The sequence below is a fragment of the Opisthocomus hoazin genome, chromosome 4 (genome assembly GCF_030867145.1).
Source record: "Opisthocomus hoazin isolate bOpiHoa1 chromosome 4, bOpiHoa1.hap1, whole genome shotgun sequence".
Lineage (NCBI taxonomy): Eukaryota > Metazoa > Chordata > Aves > Opisthocomiformes > Opisthocomidae > Opisthocomus > Opisthocomus hoazin.
In genome coordinates, this window is record NC_134417.1 from 9,634,080 (window position 1) to 9,656,429 (window position 22,350).

Here is a 22,350-nt window from a genome sequence, read left to right on the forward strand (position 1 = left end):
AAAGGGAGTTGGACTGAATATAATTTCTTATTACCATCCTCTTAAGTAAACATTCAGCGACAGTCTGGACAAGGAGCTTTGTCAAAGGTGAGCCGAGTCTGCCTCTGAAATTGTCATGCGTGGTGCAAAGCACAAGTGTCTGGATTTCACATGCATTTGGTTGTTTACCAAATAATTATTATGCAAAATTAATTATTTTGGTTTGTCTCAGAGTTCCTCTATTTCAAAAGTTTAATCTTGCAGATTTCAGTCAGTTGTTACACAGGGCTTCTTTAAGTGTATTTCCATTTGATTTCGAGTATCCCATAGTATAGCTCTAGCACTACTACTTAAAAAAAAAGTTATGCATAGTATATCCTGTTAATTCTCCACCCTTAAAAAACTGTTAGTTTGATAAACACATAGCTAGTGTTCATAAAATAGCAGTAACAGCAGAACTGTATCTTCGGATATTCAGTAAGCCTTGGGCTAAGATCTGGAGTTAGAGAAACAAGTCATTCACAGGAGTCTGAAGTCTAGTCCTACAACTACTGAAGACTGACCCTAGAGTTGGGTAACCAATAGTATCACTGATGGAGGACAATTTTAGCACTGCATGTGGTGGCTGGTAGTGAGTGTTTGGACCAGGTTTCCAACTTGAAACCATCTTTGGATCTCAAACACTTTTTTTTCAAAAGTTCAGGAATGTTTGGAACAATTTTGTTTCAACACTACTGCTAATCAGAAGCAAAATCTTGAATTTGGAGTTTCGTGAAGTAGTGAGACCACATGAGTTTTGTCTCTTTTTAGCAAGAGCATGAAAACTATTTTCATTCACAGCTGTGTCTTAGCTTGAATAGACTATAGCTCCACTTTCTCACAAATGCAACAAAGAATTGCCTCCCCCAGCAGTCATTTGCCACAGGCATATAGCAAAACCAAAGATACAGCAAAACTCAGTTTAGGTTTGCTTCTTTAGCAGGTTTGGTAACCCAACATTTCTAGTATTGGCTTTTGAAGTAGATTGTAGGCATTTGTCATTTTATGTACCTGTACTTGCAAACTTACCCAGTACATTGTTTCAGTTTTATAATGCAGAGATCTAGATTCATTATCTGGGGATTGCAGATCGTGCCTAAAGGTTACTTAGGAGTGTGAGTGTTTAAACATTTTACCTAAGTTTTCTTTGTCCCTGAAATGGTCACTAATTTGATTTCTGAAAAAGTTGCTAGTTTTTTTACCTCTCAAAGCTGCTGCACACAAATTTCAATGAAAACGTTTATTTTCATTGACATAATGCCTTCCCCCAGCCCCTACCTTGTCTGTCTCTATTCACAACCTTGGTTCTGTACCACTATCAGCACACGTAAACTGCAAAGTGAAACTAACTGCTGTGGGTTTTCATTATGTGAGCTGTGAAAAAAGAAAACATACTGTATAACGTAGTTTCATTTTCTCTTGGGCTTTGAATTTCTTCCTGCGTGCAGTGAGATCAATTCTCCTGTCCGTGTGGCCTCCCATAGCTTCCAGTACAATTTTATGCTGTCACTGATGCAGTCCTTTGCAAAGCATGGAATTTAGCAATCTCTATTGCTATTGATAGCACAAGACAGTTAAGTCTTTCAACATGATTTTAAATACAAGTGCCTTTTAAACTGGTCCAGCAATTCAAAAACTTTCAAGACCTCACTATTCACTTCCCAGATAGTTCCCATTCCATCCAATTTGTTACAAATTACAACACTGCACAATCTTTAACAATTCCGCTACCTGCAGCACACAGCATACAACCAGCCCGCAGGCACCTGCCCTTTACAGGACAATTACGATTGCCCTTGGACACCATCCAGCCTACCAAGGCAGAACACACCCGCACAGGACTGAGGAGTGCTTTCTCCCTCTGTAGCTGCTACCTGCACTGTGTCTGGGTTACTTCTCTGAGACCTGACTTCCCCTGGCCCTTTCATTTGACAGTGGGTGGACTTGCCAAATTCAAGGTGATCCATCTATTTGAAGTTTTAATGCCGAGCCCATCATGTCGTAACACAAAGTAATAGAAGGAGATGAAAACATGCAAACACAAAATATCTCCTTTAACACTCAAATTCAAAAACTACAAAAGTAATACTCTTGCAGATGCCTCTAATATCTATATTTATAGGTCCACTTTACTGCAAAGGTTATACTCTGTAAAAACAGGCTTTTAGCTTAAAGAATATTAGGAGAAATAAGTTTCCAGCCCTTCCGCTAGCCTTTCTCTAAGGGACCAGATGGGGTGTAGCTGCTTGAGTAGAAGTATCTTTGGTGTCCGTAGGGCTATTTTAGCAAGGCAGGTAAGAGGGTCACAGGGTGCCTCTAAATATAGTAGGATTCCTGCTACGGCCTACTCTATGTATGGTTTCTATATAAATTTATTTCTGCTAGGTTTGTAGGATGTAGGCTGATCATTGAGCTACAACTGACTGATCTGAGTGGAACTATTAGTTATTCATATTTATCAATTAACGTATATATGTCTTTAATGAATCAGGATCAAGTAGATAATTAAGTGTAAACCTCAAACACCAGACAAACATACCCTTTTTATAAAGATGCATTACTAGAAATCAAATTGGTTGGAGAACATAGTCTTTGTACTTGTTTTACAGGCTCATCGAGACCAGAGTATTTTTCCTTAATTATGGAACACCAGATCTGACTTCACGTTTAGTTACACTGCTGGGTCAAAATTCTTGTCCTTTTAGAGTGTTAAATATAAGAAGTTGAGGAGAAAAGAACACTGCAGGAAAAAATCTGCTATATTGAAAGGACACCATAGTATTCAAGTACACAATCTCAATAAGAACAGAGATGTATACGTATTTAACAGGGTTTCTGATCAGGGCATGCAATCAGATAAGTGGCCAGAAAAATGAGTATGTTATGTGGATCTGATCTCATCCATACTTTAGAACTCTACCGATACACTCCTCCCCCACCCCCAAATTTTATACAACAAGAAATATTTATTCATCCAAACCAGCTGCTTTTGGGTAACTTGGCTTTGCCCTGTGGATAGAATGAGGAATAAATTGTGCACTGAAGTCAGGAGAAAAGTCCTTCTCCCTCCATTATATCAAGAGCAAGCATCCCCCTGGGAAAGAAAAGGAATTGTTCTTATTCCCCCGAGGATCATATATTCTTGCAATAACACAGCAAGCAAAGTCACCTGCTGCTTGAAGCTATAGATGCAACACGGCAAGTGACCTACGTCTATCTACAAGAGCCTCATTGGAACTGCTCTTTTAAAATGCAAAACTTCTTACTGTGGGGGACAAACAAGGAAAGCAAAAAAATTAAGGGAAAATTATTTCTGTTCATGATTATACTTGGTGTAAGAGATGCGAAATGCGAGGTTGCCTTGCAGCTATTTAATGACAGAGGGCACATTCAGCTGTATGGCCTCCAACTTCCCCCTGCAGGAGTAACAATGTTACAACTGCATCCATTGAAGATTTAATATTTACTAACAGTTTTTACATGGCAGCATTTGCGTGGTCTTAAACTTGTATAACGTTAATGTAAAGGGGGCACTACCTAATGGTTAAGGCAATAGTCTGGACACCTGCACTGATTCCTGTTCTGCAGAATTTATCTTAGTCTGTTTGACTTTCCTCTGAAAAATGGGAAAAATAGCACTTTGCTACCTCACTATGGATGTAGTTTAAAGGTTTTTCAAATGTTTAATTCACAAGCTCCAAACAAGTAACAGGGCTAGGTATAGCTATAAGTAAGTATTTTTAAGAACAAAAGGAATTAATACTAATTTAATGTTAATTATTTTAAACTATTTATCAATCTCATTCTGATCTGGAGTTTCACTAAAATATTTCATCTAAATACTGTATTCCATTTTCTGGCCAGCTGTATAATTCCCATTAATCATTCTCCCCAGTAAAAAGGTTTCAATAATTTCCCCTGCAATACAGTACAAGTGCAAAATCAATATTGTTTACGAGACATTCAGACACTACATTAAGAATAGCATTAGCAATACCTAACTAGACCATTAAAAAAAGTGCTTTCCACTTCAGCTGTGCAGAAGAAAATGCTTGAATTTTCAACAGCTGTATTAGCCTCTTAGGAGAAGATTCACACCTGTATTTATGCACATTTATGAAGCATTAGTCAGTGATTCACAAGAAACTCGTCTTACTCTGTGAGTGCTCTGGCATCCACAGGACTATGGGTGTCTTTAAATAGAGGATGCCTTTCTCGAGTGTGCAGAAAATAACAAGTTTGCTGTTTATGCGTTCCACTCTGCAAAGCTGTTACAAATGCTCAGGCATGGCAGCACTGTGCAGCACAGCCCTTCTATGACTCGTTCTTCATGTCCTATCTCTGCCATGTCATTAGGTCCATCTTAGAAATTCTTATAAAATTCTAACACGGAAGATGCCAGGAAAATAATCTCAAATCAATTTCAGGTTTATCTTAATCACTGTATGACTGATGTGTTCTCAATTTAAAAATATTTCTCCATTATCAATTACATTAAATATACATTGCTGAGTGACTCCATTTGGTATGACTGATACAATTTCGTTCATGATTTAATTGCTACACCAACCCACTACTAGGCTGAGGTCAGTTGTCATGACAAGCGCATATCCATCTCATATTACGCGTCAGTGAAAGTGCATATAATCACACAAATAAAACTATAGGTCAAACAGGCTTTACCTTTTGAAGTAGAAATTCTACCTGTTCCACATAGCATTTGACAAGCGCATCGTTATAGCTATCTCCCTAGTTTGAAAAACAGGCAGAAAAGTTAACTATAAAATAACAAGCTTAAGGTAATTCCATGTGATCACAGTCTTCATTCACAAATATTCAGAGCACCTTGAAACTTCTAGTAAGAGCTCCACCTGCTCATTTTTGATTGTACTTACAGATGATAATAAAGGCAAGATTAATTGTCTTCACGCTGTTAATTCTCACTTTCATGTCCTGTACTTCCGTGGCTCATAGTCTTCTTCCACAGTAAGCATATTTTACCATTTGTGGAAGTCAACCAGGTCAAGATACTGACCTTTCCATTTTTAAATGCTGTTTTTCCATGGTACTCTATACAAAGTGTACTTGGCATTGAGGATTGCATTCCATGAGACGACTTTTTCTTTTCTAAACACACAGTCTGCTTGATTTTTCTACTGCCTGAAATGATTAGTATGCTGGGTCTCAAGACCTCGACGTTTTATTTTAAAAAGCATCTAGCCTGCTATCTCACAGGTACAAATGCCCAATGGGAATGAACTGGATGAGTGCTGAATACAACCACAACTGAATGGGTAATCCTTTTGGGTGAAAGTTGGATGCTTTGCCATATTTTCCTTTTTACAAGCAGATATTGCATAAATTTCTTTGCCTTCATGAAAATGCAGAACACATAGACGATAAGGTCTATGGTATAAAAATAAACAGCAAAACCAACCAGCTTCTCTTTACCTCTGCCAAACCTGTTGTGCATTGCATATACCCAAATGCAGTCAACTCCTTTGAAAAGGGAGACAGTAGCCATGATCAAAGAATGAACCAGACAATAAAAGTAAGGCAGAAAGGCCAGTATATAGTCCAGTCATTTTAGGAAAGGTGGAAGCAGGTGTCAATAGAGTACAGGTCCAGTTCAGAGCAGTAGGAAGTAAAGCCCCAGGCTACCGTTGCTCACGGCACATGGTGGTTGGTTGGGGTGCAGATAGATGCCTGTAGTGCTGTACTGCTGCCAGGGCCAGGAGCAGCGGTGGGAAATGCCTAACCTGGAGACTGCACATTCTGCATAGCAGAACATGAGGGAAAATGGTGAATCTATGGGACACATTTCAGTACCTTCTTTTGGGAAGAAAAGAATTATTTTTTTCCAATTTTTGGCTCCCTTTGAGAAAAAAAATGGAAGAGTGGATGGAAATCTGCCTGCTGGAGTCTGCAGTCAGAGCACTCCACTTGTGGAGGAGGTTGAACAAGGAACACACCTCACCAGCTTGTGCATCTCTAACTACAGCCAGGAATCACAGCGAGTGGCCTCTCCCCTTATTTTTACCTTCCTTCCACTGTCTCCCATTGGTAAATTCTGCCTCTCCAGGTGGAGGAATTGTCCTCAAATGTCACAGTTGAAAAGCAGAGGCCTTTCCTCTGCTCCCCCTGAGACTGCTGCTCCAGCGCAGTGCAGAAAGTGACTAGGACCCACTGCACCAGCCCACGCCCTCCTGACTGCCCGGCTGTGCCACAGCGGGCATCTCTGCCTTCAGCGCACAGACTAGCCCCTACCACAAACACACACATGCCGGCTCGCGAAGCTTGCTCCTCAGGATGGAAACCTGGCCAGATCATGAGGTTTTGGGGTAAGCTTTGTTCTCTATTTCTCCTCCTGCCTCTCACACAAAGTGTTTGAAATCACTTTTGGTTTTGCTACATGTTCAAACATCGGCTGTGACAGCAAGTCTCCCCACTCACTTTGCCACCAAAACGCAGAAAGATTTAAGGTGCCTCCCATGGCCCCTCTGGAATCTCCTCTGGACACTGCAAAAACATCATTGCCAGAGATGACTTATTTGTGGAAAATTCTCAGAATAGTTTCGGAGAGCAAATTCATGTAATCTGGTACACTGTAAAACATCCAGCGACCTGCATTTTCCAAGCTAGAAGGCCCTTGGGCCCACCCCTAATTCTGAGTCAGAGGAATTGAACAAAGGGCTACATGATAAACATGTGTCAGAAAGAAAATGGAAACAGGCATTTTGCAATTTACTTCCTAGAGGTTTGTCTTGCCAAAGGCTGCTGCTTTCTTCTTCGCTTACAGGGGAATTTGTGGAATAAAACGGGAAGTAATCAAATTATCTTCCCTGTCTCCCTCATATCGAGTCACAAACAGGTCAAAAATAAAAACAGTCTCAACAACTCTCATGTATTGATTGGCAGGAGACAGAGGGGAAAAGGTCCTCATTGAAGTATAAACTCTGCCTAGCAGATGATTATAAGCAATTTTTCTAAGTGAAAATCTGGAGTTTAATCTGACTTCTGCAAGGTTGGAAGCTGCCTCTGTGTCCGATTTTCTTGCATCACATGAATGTTTGAAGTTTGTATGCCTTTGAGCAATCACTTGCTATTTACAAACTGCAACACTAGAATGGCAATAGGCTTACTTTCAATTTAACCTTAGATACATAATAAATTAAATGACTGTATTTTAAACAAAAATCCTTTTCACCTACCCAGCAAGAGGGTGAATTTGAGGTCAAGCTCAGATTGTAACTCATGTGATGTAAATGAAAGCAGCAGGCAGTGTGAGTGTATTACACACTGGAGAATCAAACGTCTTCTATCTGATGGATTTTTTGAATCTTTGGGGGTAATATGACAACATCTATAAATAGAAGTACTAATACAGTAACAGAGTACAAAAATACTCATAATATTAGGAAGAGATTCATTTTAAAATGTAAGCACAGATGGCCATGGTAGATGCATAACTTCTTACGGAGACAGCTAACCAAGGAGACCAACCAAAAATCTAAACATAAACTTCTGCCTACATCAGTCAACATAAAATAATTCCATCCCACTGACTGTAAAAATGGCAGGAACCAACATCTCTCTCCTTTTTCTATACTCACAAATAAAAACATTGAACAAGATGGAATAAGAAGTACTCTGCTTAGGGTAACTCTATACACTTAACGTAACTAGAGAAGAGTGTTAAAACACTCTTGCAACTGTACTCTGAAGCTCTTATCAGATTCTTGATTTTAGTTGATAGTAATGATACACCACATTATCAAGACTGATCAAATCTCATTAAATTTAACTGGACTAAATCTACTTATTTCACTGGGGTTTGGCATTCTTCCCTGCCTAAGCAAAAAGATTCTAACTCACTTACCACTGAAGTATGTTTTTAGTATGAGGGACAAACTCTCTCCTGAAATGTACACATGTATTCTCATTCACTTTCCACAGAAGTTCAATTAATGTGGCGGGAGAGGAAACATGCAGTCATACCACTTACGAGAAGATTTTTACAATAACTACAAACTCCTTTTATCTCTATGCTACCTTTTACTTTACCTTCTCTGCAGTGGAAAGTAGAACCCCTTATTTCCCCAAGTGAGGAAGACAAAATAAGTTTAAAAGATGGCCTGTACTGTTACCTCCTACAGTGAAAACAGTCATGCAGAATGGTTTTTGTCCAGCTTTTGCCCTCAGCACCCATGATAATAAGCCACCCGTTTTTTTACATTTACTTACTGGAACATTTATTACCGACTGTGACAGATATTCCCAGCAGGTCAAATCACTTTAGTATCCAGGTCCAAATGAGGTTCTACTACAGTGCCACTGTTTCTCTGCAGTATATAAGGTAACAATCAACTGGGAAGGACTCATGGGTAGATCGGAGTCAAGGGATCAGAAATGAAATGCTTCCCTCCTGCCCACATCTGGAGAGCTGGTGGGACTAGGAAACTGAAAACGCTTTGGCACTGCAAGTAGCATGTGGGGTTCACAGAAGTGTAAATGCAGACCTAGATGCTGAGAAGGAGCCATTTTGTTCTTAAAAGAAGACTACATTCAGAAAGCTGAAAAAAGATGCAACTTTAAAAGTATCAGAAAACACAAGTATTGCAGGCTGCCTTAGTGTACTACCTGGGATCTGATGCTGCACATGCGCACAGGCATATACTCTGTGTGTATTTCTCCTAGATCAGTGGGCTGAGTAGTCAGATCTCAAACTCTAAAAAAAAGTCTCTAACATCAGCATCTGCCTACACGGTGAGCTGCCCAGGTGGCTTTGGCTGTGCCTCTGGGCCCATTGCAATGAGACTGCTGTGCTGTATTCTGAGCTCCTTGGTCTTCCTTAACGCTGCTTCTTCAGCTTTTCTTTGGAATAGGACATTTTCTCCTTACTCAACCATAAGATGACATGGATCTGTGACACTTAATAGCTCATTTGAGAAATAATAGCAAAACCATCAGGGCCTAACATCGACTAGAATGTAATTATTTATCACTAATGGCACATTAATAATTATAGTTCTCTGAATTCCCAGTTTAACATGCAGGGAGTCCCTGACTGTGTCCTTAAATGTTGTATTTATATGGACCCCAACAGCTTAAAACTTCTAGGCCCAATTTCTCATCATGTTACACTCACACAAAAGTCGACTGATGCATGCAAATCAGGGATAATATATGCCATAAACAAAAGCGTGGATATTACCAATCTCTCCCTTCTCTGTAGGCTCACACTGTAAAGTCCCTCTTTAAAGCTTTATCCCTACCCAGACATGGCTTGAGGTGGTGACACTTGAGCTTTTGCCAGCTGATTAGTTGCAGGTGGGAGATCAGCTCTGCCCTGTAAATGGTTTCCCACCTATAGTGCTAAGTTACAATTAGATGATTAAAACAGAAAGAATATTAATAATCCATTAATATGGAAAACCCAATTCACTTGTTATTTATTCAATTTGACACTCTCTTTTCCTCAACTTGCCTCAGTTTAGGTAAGGAAGTCTTTCTGTAGAAAAGATAAGTATGGTCATAGAGGTCATAAGAGTTCAGGTAGTTTACCTTGCTTTTCAGAGGCAAGGTCAAGGCTATCTCCAGGGCTTGGTATTATTGTCCCTTCCCTCCACACACCCTCTGCCGCTTTTTTTTCCTGGACTAAACTCTGTAGTTTTTCTCATCACTAAGAGATTTGCTTTTACAGCTCCATCACCGTCTTGGTGCTCCTGTCTAGGTGTCAGACACTCCTGCATCTTCCTGCTGCTTGGCTATTTACTCTCTCATTTCATATTTGTACATCTGATTTCTCTGAAATGCAATGCTTTGGACCTGGACTGAATGTCCAGCACTGAATTTCAGACCATTTCTTACACTTCTGAATATTGTTATCTTCTGCATCAAAGCACAGCAATCCTTCCCTGCACAGCATCATATACAAATGTTGACAGATAATCTTTGTTCTGGTCTTAAGTCACTAATGAAAATACTAATTACAGTTAGGTTGAGGACAGCTCTCTCTTGAAATTTCCTCCTGTTTTAGCAAATCAATTGATACCTAACCCTTGGACAGTTTTCAACTGGTTGTGTACCCAGCTAATGGTGATTTCATCTAGACCATGCTGCCTTAGTCTGTTTATGAGAATGTCACATGGAAATGTATTATGAGTATGACTCATATCAGATATAGCCCAACCCTGCTCTGGAAGGCCATTTGGTCTGTCAAAGAAGAAAATGTCACTGTCTGAATGCAAATGTTTTGACACATCTATTGCTTAGGCTATTTTGGCTACACAGTGCACAGAGAAGAAACAAGATCCAAAAAACCCCACAAATTTATGTGCCTCTCCTCTTCTGGGTAATTGCCAGTACCTCTAGTTTTTCATAACCTCTCTCACTCAATCCTTATTTGATTGCTAAACACACCAAAGCGGCAATAGTATTCCAGCTTTCTGCTGCAGCAGTGAAATAGAGAGACTTGAGGCCATATGCTCCCTCCTTTCCCATGTCCTGTGACCAGCCCTACTGTCCATGCCCAAGCGCAGCTCCAGAACCCCCCTGCTTTTAAGTGACAGACATATAGTCACATAGTAATAAGAGACTGAAAAATCATCAGGAAAAGAAGAAGGGTGCCACAGATTGGCTGGGATGTCTTGGTCCACTGCAGACACTCCAGTCTGCCGGCTGGGTACCTCAAGCCCATAGCCAGAGATCAAGGGTGTTATCCTGGGAGAAAGGGATTCAGACGAACTCACCTAAGCAGTAAGCTGATCTGAGAATTCCGGCATTTCGGAGGAGTGCCCTAACCACTGAGCTGCTGGATAAGGTGTGCATGCTGTTTCCTTTCACTGTTGAGGAATGTTCTCCACAACAACTCTGCCCCAGTCTGTCAGGCAGACTTGGAAAGAACCAGACTGTGCTTACAGGTGAGTAAGTCAGAAGGATGCAGACTGTGAATCCTAAAAGGGTTTAAGCATTACTTCTGTGCACTGCTACTTACTGCTGCCTAGAACAAGATACTCTGGGGCATCTCAAGAAGCCAAAATGTGATGACTTCAGACACTGGTATACATTTAGGCAGCAGCAGGAGACTAGCAGAGTTGAAGCGTCTGAGTTTTACTTTTGTAGATCGGTACTTTGCAGCCAGGTACTTCAACGCTGAATGGTGTTAAAACCTATAGTCAGTCAGTGAGATTTTTATGCTGTGCTGCCTTTGTTTCATTTAGTGGGGGCATATAGCAGCTTTTGGTAGACAGTTCAATAAAGCAGAATTTTGAAACAGCAAGAGGAATTTCAAGTAACAATAAAAGCCAGTCAGATCCATATCCTCCCCAGCACAATGCAGGGTAAAGGTTCAGAGTGGAAGCAGAGGCCTGGAGAGGGAAGGAGAGCTAGGCACAGGTTCAAAGTAGTAAAGCGGGCAGAAACATCTAATCGGTGATGTACCTATCCAAAGTAGCTAATGAAGGAGATACAGCAATAGACAAAACAATTCCTGTAGAACTATTTTAAGGAATAGCATCAAGGAACAAACAATACAAGTTTGTTATGTTCTTGTTAAGGTCAAATTTTGTCTATTTAACAACGAATATTGAGCATGTATTCTATTGAGACTAATGCATACTCTTTTTTCCAGACAGTTTGTAGCTAGCACTGGCTTTGCCCAAGAGCCAGAATAGCAGAGCAGGGCTGAAAGGAGTTTAGTACAGTGCAGCTACTCCAGAGCTAAAGCATTGATCATAACAATGCTTCAAGTTAACAGGTGTTCAGGTTCCTAGGGACACTATATTTCTGTGTCTGGATAACAGTGGGATTTAATGCGCCTGTTGAGGATTTCTATCATAAAAAAAAAGAATTCTGTTGGGACATGAGGGCAATAGGACAACAAAAGGCGTGGAGTGAGCCAGCTGCTACTAATAATGGAGAATTCAGAGTTATGATGGATAGATATCAAATACAGAACTTTTGCATGCTTAAATGCAGAGATGAGCTCCTGTACTGCGCCACCAAGAGTATGTGGTCTGTTTCTCACTGGTTTTTCACTATATTATTTATACACCCGTGATTACCCTGCCAGGGAACTACATCCAGTTTGTAGAGGCAAAGTAAAGATCAGTGCTTGTACATGATTTACAGTACTATAACATTTAGCTAGCATGTTGCAGTACTGTAACATTTAGCTGTTCCTGTACATGAGTGTTGGAAGATCAAGGATTTTAAGTCAGAGCCTAAAAAATATACCCCCCTCCCACACGCATTGTCTTTATGTATATATAGGACAATAACATTCAAGAGTTGTCCTGCAGGCAACACAAACATTGGAGAGTAAAGTAATATACAAGATGTTGGAAATAAATAAAAGTTTAAGAGCTCCTTCCAGTAAAATCTTCGCAAACAGAAATATAATACATTTTAAAATTTTAAATCACTAATATCAGAAGGAAAAAGTCAGACTGGTTGGAATTTGGAACATTCTTCAATTCTTTATTTTGCATTAAATTCAGCATGTAATTGTATAAATTAACCCTGCTGATATCATCTTGCTGGTGAGAATGTCACAAGTTCCATGTCGAGTTTTATACTAGATACCACATATTAGTCATGGTACCCACTTCCTCCCAGTCTTTGCTTACTCGCAATTATAATTGACTACTTTTAGTCTATATTTAACACTCCATATGGTTTATTACATTATTTAAACTGTTTGTCCACCCTATGGATACCACAGATTGCCTTCTCAGCTTTTCATTGGATGTTTTCAAATTTTATCTCTAAAGTTCTGAAGGTACATATACATAATCACAAATGTCCCATGAAGACACGTGCAAGAGAAATATCAGTACTAAAGTCAGAAAAGAACATTAACAAGGTGAAAAACTAGTGCATTTTGTTCTTCAGTGGGGCATGCTCTTAACATGGATTTATATGAAAAAATAAGCAGGAAATTACTTTCCCACATGGTCAATATCAGAATACAGTACTTTCAGGTATGAAGGGAAGACTTGAAGGCAGGAAATCTGGTTTGGGGTTTCACCCTTGGCATGGATTTTTATTGCAAATTTTAGTGAATGACTTCAGGCCAGATCAAAAATCCAGTCAAAAACACAGATGAACTACTTGACATAGAATACTTCAGCATTCTTGCAGAATGCTCAAATACAAAGATATGTTCACTCTCCTCTGTGTGTGTTCTCTTTCTGTATTTCCACAGAGACCTGAATTACTTTTGTACAGTGGTAGGGCTTCACCAACGGACAGTGGACTTCCTCGCAGTAAGGAAGAGTATAGCCAAAGGAATGGGAAAAGTGGGATTGAAATCTCTCAGGAAGGGAAAAATCTGTTCCAATCTGCTGTTTTCTACACAAACAGTCCAAATGTAAAACACCAAGATGCAAAGTGGTTTAAAGAGGACAGTTTAGGACAAGGAATTCCTGCACACCTTTTAGTTAGGAAATGAGCCTTGAAACAAACACCTACCCACAATTGAGTCTGCTTCTATCAGCATGCCCCCGTCTGTGCTCCGAGAAGCATACTGTTGGACACATGTGGCATTGTCACATTGAACAGGGCTGTCTGTGGTGCCTCGATGCTTAGGCAGCAGTTTGGCAGGGTTTGCAGGATCACAGCTTTGCACTTAAATCATCTGAGCTCCACTTGGTTGCATGCTGGGTGGCAAGTCCCTTTCTAGAAACAAGCTTTAAATTCTCCCTGTGTTCAAACATAGCTGATGGTTTGTGGTGCCTCCAGGAAAGAGCCCCCCGGCTTGGATTTTATCAGGCACAGTGGTGCCATTGCCTGTTAACTGTTAGTAGCCCCCTAACAGTCAGAGATTTTAAACTATTGGCACGACATTTCCAAGAGTAAAGATGGGAAAGAAACAACGGTCTGTAGTATCACAATTGCTTTTTCAGAATGGCAAACATTAGAACATTTATCTAGAGTCTGTGGCCTAAAAAAATGCACACATCAACTGCGGTGCCAGATTTGCTGCATATTCTTAAGGAAGGTGTAAGCCATTACCAAACAGTCTACCCACAAGCTCTGCATTTACAGGACATCTTTGCCTCCTATGCACCATTTGCAAATATTTGTTTCTTTCACAGGCTTTAATAAGAAATTTCTACCTACTTCCAAACTTAAATTCTGTCCTTCTCTCAGCTCTTCAGAAGAAGTCAAAGTGGTACATAATTTTGCTAGCAAAATAAGTAGATGACATGGTTGGGAAAGCTGGACTGGGTGCAGGGCTGCCTCAGCGGGGGAAAGCGAAGTCCTATCGCCTTCAGAAGTAGGAAGGGAGCGACAGTCAGCACGGCTGCAGCTGTGGGCTGGTACTATCCTTATTTTATAAGAAAGTGAAGAAAGGAAGAAAAGAACAAAGGCATAAAACATGAATTTTAACCTCTCTCTCTAGCTTAAAGATTTCCATGCTTCACAGAGTACATGTCTTACTTCAGATTCCACAAGTTTGATCCAGCAGTTTTCCCCCTTCACAGTCTTAAAAATGCTTTCCATATGTTTTACATTCTTCTAATATATTTTCCATCTATATAACACATTGTCTATCCCATTTCTATTCAGCCATTTTGTCTAAGCAGCAGGACACTCTCTCTGATCCATTAATTAATTTGCCAGCATCAGGCTCAAAGTTCTCTGTTATCTAGGAGTACTCCTATTACTAAGAGTAATTTGCTACTATACTAAAGGTAACACTGCAGATGCTGGTGTTCTTGCTTTTGCAATATTAATTAGTAAGAATCATATTCCACAATGCTCTAGGTTACAGCTGCCCCAAAACATATGCTTATAATTTCCTCCTGGGTTGAAACTTCTCCAGCATAAATTATTTTCTTGTGATCCCAATCTGTGGAAGTGTTCTGGTGTTCAGGACAGTCTGAAGTATATTGGATTGCATTTGTTTCAATTTAGCAGTCCTTGTTGATTAATAGCTCTTAACTCATCTCCTCACACAATTTCCTCCAAGTATTCAGATAATCCATCTTCCACTGCCAGCGTTAAATAAAAGCATCATCCTCCCTTTAGAGAATATCATGGAAGGGTTCCCACTCCCCAGAACTAATATAATATTTCATACCTCTGTCTCCTAGCTGTCCTGCCCAAGCCATCCACAGCCTAACAAACCTCTGTTCCCAGATCATTTCCCTTCAGGAGCTTTTCATCCTCTAGACCACTCTGTGCAGAACAGACACTTGACAGGTCCTAGTCGGGAAATAAGTGGTTTACTCTGGTTTGGTTATTGTACAAAAACTAGCAGAGATCTTCTCAGGCTCAGAAACGGAAGCTGGCGGTAGGGCATGGAAGTACCATGAGAAGAACAGGACGTTTCAAGCAGATCTGCCACCCTCTGCCTGCCTTCCAGACCCACAGTGATTCTGCAACTACAGTCACACGAAGTCTTCCCTTGGAGCACATGGTCCATGAACCACTTCGTTTACTTTACCTTGCAACTTACTGCTTTCCACACCTAACACAATGCCAGACAGACAACTTCTTAATATAACCTCTTAGATGGGTACAGGCTGCTGGCTTCAGCTTGTTGAAGACAGACTTCAGAAAAGGAATAAGTTTATATGGTGCATCTTGAGTGGGGTCAGTGTGTGGACTGAGCCAAACACCAATTAATAGTAAAACTATCACGTACGGCTCTCACTGGGAAATCACTACTAGACTGGCAGCGAGATCTGACCAGTGTGCGGTGACTGGTAAGTCACAGGGCGTGAGCTGGTGAGTCTTGAGGTGGTGAGTTGGGCCTGTATGAAATGCTGAACACCCTCATCAGGGAAAACTAACACAGGTAGGGACCAGTGCAGGGCTGTTCTTGTGTGTCCACTCTGGTGCGGAACCAGACTGCTGAATTCTCTTTTCAGGCTAAAACTCAAAATGTTTCTTCCCTGTTTCTTTTCTGATGCCTGTTACAAGAAATACAGAAGCAAGTTCTCATTCTCTAACTAATGCTGAGTATGTAGGAACATAAATCAACAGCAGATATGGCTTTGCTATTCCAAAAGTCTTCACACAATGGCGGGCATTACTCACTAGCCCTGTGGTGGATGTAACATGTAAAAATAAGACACGGGGCAAAGAGCTACAGTTCAGATTAGTGATCTATGTGCCCTTAATATGAGGAATTTTTTTAGTCCAAATGTAAGGGACATAATAGATAAGCCAGCAGAGTACTTATGACCTCCCTCTTGAGGTCTGAGGCTTGAACTTGGAGGTGGCGCAGTAGGCTGGTGAAGTCAGAACGCCAACGTGAGAGCAATGCTTACCTTTTCAGGGTTTTTACACTGTTTTTTTTCCTCCCTCCTGCTCAAGTACACTGGACTAGAAAGCATGGCACCCTCTGGAATCAATTTCTTAGTCTGTCATTTGGGACTATTTTAAATGCTAAAAAACCCACAGAAGCACACTAGGACAAGTTCTGGGAGACTGTGAGCCTCTCCAGATTGTTTGACCACACTGATCTCATTTTGAGTAGAAACTGGTGTTCTGGGCTGATCCTGGGAATGTGTGATTACCCTCCACTAGCAATGAGGATGAAGACCAGCTTGGTGACTTGCAGAGTGGCATCTAACGAGACTTTCAGAAGCATTGGCTGTGAGTCACTGCTTCCTGCCAGGCCCTGCCTCTCCCACAGGGCCATATGAGTGTGGTCCCAAGGACCTTCCAAGTGTGGCCATAACCCACAGCCCAAGACTGATTAACAGTAACATCTCCAGACTCTGTCCTCTCATCAGCTACTTCTGTCCCCACTAGGGAAAGTCTTGATTCAGGGATGGACTCCAGCCAGGTGACCTGTGCAGATAGTATGTAAAGAAAGATGCACAGGACTGCTGGTCTAGTCATTCAAAAGCACACCGTGAAGTACAACTACCTGGGGGTGCAGATCCATAGTGTGAAGTCTGTAGCTCCCCTTTCCACTTACTTAGTCATGCTTCTACACGCCCTCAAGATCCCGTCTTCACCTGCACATATCAGCACATATAGTATAATTTCAAATGTTGAATTTGAATATTTACCTATCTACCTGTCATCTTTGTAGAGGTGTCTTGTGTAGATCTTTACTAGACATCCTGGTCGCTAGTCTTATCCTAATGTTTGCCAGTCATATTCTTAAGCAACTCTCATTTCAGCTGTACAGCTGTAACAGTCATCTTCCGGACAAACTTTTTAGCAGGGCCTGTTGTGATAGGACAAGGGGTAATAGCTTTAAACTGAAAGAGGGCAGGTTTAGACTAGATATAAGGAAGAAATTTTTTACGATGAGGGTGGTGAAACACTGGCACAGGTTGCCCAGAGAGGTGGTCGATGCCCCATCCCTGGAAAAGTTCAAGGTCAGATTGGGCGGGGCTGTGAGCAACCTGATCTAGTTGAAGATGTCCCTGCTCATTGCAGGGAGGTTGGATAAGATGACGTTTAGAGGTCCCTTCCAACCCAATCTATTCTATGATTCTATCATTCTTGTCTCTCGGGCCAGCTCAGCATTGGGTTCCCCACTGCTATGAAAATTAACAAGACTTAACAGCTACGTGTCTTCGGGAATTCCAGTTTATCTTTGCACAGCTTTTTGAAGACAAACTGCTAACAGGGGCACACAGCAATTGCCATGCTAGAACAAGTAAAAATCCCAGCACCTTGGTATTAAGGCATCTTATTTGAGAACAACTCTGCTACCTTCTATGCATGTCATCATTCTCAGTAGCTTAGAGAGCAAGTTGCTCCTGAACAGTGAGTGCTTACTAACCGTTTTCAAAGCTGCTTTCATTAATCATTCTGCATAAATTCAGACAACTTACTGAAGCTCTGGAAAGAATGTAACAGCGAAGGAAACACTTCGTCATGTTAGTGACTTTACAATCTGTTCATCCTGCTGTGCTCGTCAAGCTTGACAGCCATTTTCAGAACCTGCAACTCATTTTAAGTTTGCATTATAGGAAACTTTCAAATATAGAAATGCCAAAATAGAAGAGCATTCCCCTCCAAACAATGACGCCACAAGTGCTGAAAGCGGAGCGTTTGAATTATTTTAAACCTTATACTTGGGTGGGGCTGAGGAGTGGAGAAGCTCAGTGTGAAGGACCGCCTAATGTGTAGTTCCTCAGAGCATCAGTAGGTTGCAGCAGAGTGTTAAATACAACCTCAAATGAGGGTGTTAAGGGACAGGAGCACCACAGCATCCTGTCTTGACAAAACGCGCATGAAGTCAACATGGCGATATAGAGGTATCTGAGAGAATTTTGCTGAACAGACGAGCAATAAGAAAGTGGGCTTAAAATAACCATACATCTAGAGCTTGTTTTTTCTTAGGATGCCCGTGTTAGTCTTCGAGCCTCTTCACCAGCCAGTGGCATGATGGAATGGCATCACTGGTTTGAGAAAGCGATGCCTGCTTCCTTTTCTGTGGTACTAACTTTGCAGTTTGGTTTTGATTAAGGAAGGAGGATGCTGGGCTTGGATTCTTTTCTCCTTAGAGTGACACAGTGGCATTCAGAAATCTATGAGAGAAAGATAATAAGAAAAATAAAAGCAATAGATTAATATGAACGAGTAGTTGTGGAAAACAGTGAACAACATAGATAAAAAGAAAAATTTGGCAGTGAAAAAACAACATAATCTAGTACTCCAATAATAAAGCCACCACACAGAATTGTTTCTCTCTTGATGATACATTTGGATATAAGAAAAAACAGTATTCCAATCAAAGCTCCCAGCAGTTATTAGTGGGGGTCTCTCTTCCCCTCAATTGTTCTTTTTCTCTAATTTGATTGTAAATAATAACTCCACAGCTGTGTCTTCTGTAACGAATTGCATCTTTATAGGTTCCTATATTTAGATTGCATACAAGCATGCGCAAAAAGTAACAAAGACATAAAGAATACTGCTTAGCCTTTAGCAAAATCATACAAAAGAGCTAATGAAGCTCACTCTAATAAGCTTTACTGAATGACCAGCTGTAAACCTTCATTTGTATTCCACAACAGGAATACTCAGTGCCAAGGAGAATGTTACCCTTGTTCTGAAGGTATCAAGTCACTCCCTTTCTGAAGTGTCATGCTTCAATGGGCAGCACAGATTTCTTGCAGACTGAAAGAAATGCCATTGGAAGAAACGATCCTGTGGAACTGGTCAAAGGCAGATACTTCTCTGTACAAAGACATTTCGGGTGATACAACCTTTAGTGGTCTTTTTAGTTTAAACCAACCAGCAGGCTACCTAAAAAAAATAAACATAACCATGCTGGTACCGATAACAACATTTTTCTTTTTCGCGATTTCTTCTCCTCCTGCATCATATCCTACTCTGAAGTCACCATTTCCATGCTGCTGTGCTAGCGATAAAGCCACTGTGAAGAAAAAATCCCAGTCACAAGGGGAAAGGCCAAGACTTAGTGGGTCATGCTTTTCTACTATCAAAATATGGAGCCTCTGGCCAACATCCTTGGAAAATCCCCTATCGCAGTGGTATCCAGAGTAGCCATGCACCATGCTATTTGAGAGTTTGTTTTACAGCTCTGACACCTGCCTGAAAGCAAGACAAACACAGAAAGATACAAGCTCCTCTAAGGAGCAAGTGAATTATACCCGTCCACTACCAATATTGCTTATTCCCAACAGAGCATGGGACCAGAGCACACTAAAGGAATGAAGGGAGAGCTGATGGCTGCCCTTCTTCCAACCACCCGAGAGAACAGCTGCCAGATACAGACATCTGTTACTAATGACTCTATGACAACATTAGGACACATTATATTGTAGCATGCAGGGTAGACATACCACAGTTAGCTAGGCTTGTTATCTGCCAGCTGGCCAGTTGTTGAGGGTGCTGTCACAGCAGATTAAATACATTGATAAAATAGAATGAGTTCTGTGGAGGACCATCAAAATGGTCAGGGGACTCGTGAATTGTCTTCCTGCACTTTCTGAGGCTGAACGTGAACTGTCTTGTGGAGCAACAGGAGGGCCATAATTGTGGAATATTTGCACTGACTAACCTCAGTTGCTAAAGCTGGATTCTTGAGTGAGGAAATTAAGTGTCCTAGGTCAATACACTTCTGTGTGCTCATTAGTAATGCTTTTTGCAGGGGACAATGCTGGCCAGGTTCCAAGTAAGGCAGTATTTGCAACCCACAGTTGTAAGTCTAGAGAATTAGACATGCAGCAGCTGAAAGCCACAGATCTTGTTTTAATGGATACGTGCACATTAGGTATATACTGGAAGCTGGCATACAAATCTTGCTCAAAGAATTGATAAAACATACACCCCACTTTAAACGTATTGGGCCAAATTCACTCTGAGTGTAACTCCATTTCAAGACCTTGTTCAAAACAGTAGGGAGGTAAGTGCATACTGTTAGAGAGCTGTTATACTGTGTGCTATAGGGATATGTGTAGACAGGGTGATTGACAACGAAATAGATCTCAAAATAAGGAACTGGCAGGAGCAAAGCAGGAAAGGAAAAAAACATACTAAAAACTGCAGCAGTGAAATGCATCACATCCATAAGCATTACTTTCTCATTTAGAGAGTAGTTTGCACTACCCTTATCACAGATGTTGGTCCTGCAGCCCAGGATGCTGGTGGTAAAAAGGTGAAGTAGGATAGAATAAAGATGAAAGAATCAGAGGCAAAATTAAAACAACTTCAAAACTCCGTAGGAAATAAACCAACCCCAAGTACATGTCAGGATCATAGGTTCCCCTTCTTGGGAGCATCTTTATAGGTGCTCCTAGGTGAAACGAAACTTAATTAATTTGGTCCTCAGAAATGCCGTTGTGAGAGATTAGAGGTGGGATTACCCTATACAAGATCTTCTATACCCAATGGGTTTATTTAAATTCACTTTTTCATCCTTGCAATAGTCTGCATGACATAAGAAGTGTGTGTTGGGCACTGAGGTCTCCAGACCAAGATGCTGATGGAACATATGTTTGTTTTGTTTATGGTAACCTCTTTTGAGAGTTTGTTGATATTATTTAGATTACACTGAGTTATAAATGACCATCATCAAGAGGCAGCCCTCATGCCAAGTACCTGGGACACTTCTCATTTCAGTCATTGCAGAGAGAGGATACAAAATTTTCCCAAAGTTTCTTTACAAAAAGCTTTTGAAAGGGCTGCTTTTTTTCAGTTTTCTGGAAATATCCTAGAACAGTGCACAATGACAGAGAGGAAATTATTAACCTCTCAAGTTATTCTTTCATTAGAATTTCTTTTGAATTGCTGAGCTTTCCCACCACGCTTCAAATTCCCTTTGAAGTCAGCAAGAGCTACAGGCTCTCAATTGGCTAGGAAACAGGCCCTTAAACAATGCAAAGATCAAAAGTGGAGCAGGGAAGAGGAGCAAAAGAGAAGTCTTAGGATCCTGATTTGGTTCAAAATGGAAAGGATGCTATGGATGTTAAATGCCCGTGTGGATCTAAAGAGAGACAGGACAAGTTCAGAGCAGAAAAATCCACCGAGGATCAACTGAAGATACAGAAACCACTTTTCCCTCAGGAAGCTCCTGAGCTGAAGTCTGGGTTAGGTAGAACTTTGGTTTGGCTCCACGTATCTGTTCTTGGCCTCCTTTTTAGTAAGCACTGGCAAGATCATGTATTTAATTTCAGTCAAGTCTTTTCCTGACTTTAATTAAAGATCTGCCTGCTATTTTCCAAATTCTTTTTTAACCATCCATTTCATGTATTCTCCTTCTATATTTTTTTCTGATTATTCACCTTCCCTACCTCTCCCATTCTCATAAATTTAAAAAAAGGTAAATATTTCATCACTGAGAGCAGCACAGTAAGAGACCATGCTGGGCTAGTATCAAAAAAGTGAGCAACAGTGTAAGACGATGAAATGAGTCATATGGGGAAAGGATGCTGAAGGAAGACCAGGGGAAAGTTAACTCAGAAGAAAGAATGAAAAGAAGAGCAGGAGATGAGAGAAACAGCAATGCTGCTTCAAGTTGGATGGGAAAGAATTGAAACAAAAGAAACACAGATATTCAGTTAGAAAGAGCTGAGATGGAGCCTGTCCTGCCCGACCCCTGCCTGTGGGCAGCATCTCACAAGCCAGCTCTCCTCTCTTACCTTTTGCTCTCCAACAGCTGGGTTCCTAGCAGCAGGCAGCTTTGCCTGTCCTCCTTGACGAAGACACACAGAAGCCAGCAAAGTCTGAAATCTTTTAACTTCCAGCATTTCTTTATGCATTCTTTACATGTTTCTCACCTCTTTGAAGGTTCATGCTTGATGACAGAAAGAAAACTAGCCTTCTAATTAAAATGGGAAAATGGCATCAGCAATAGTAAGAGTAGTTTGCTGAGAACACTGACTAATG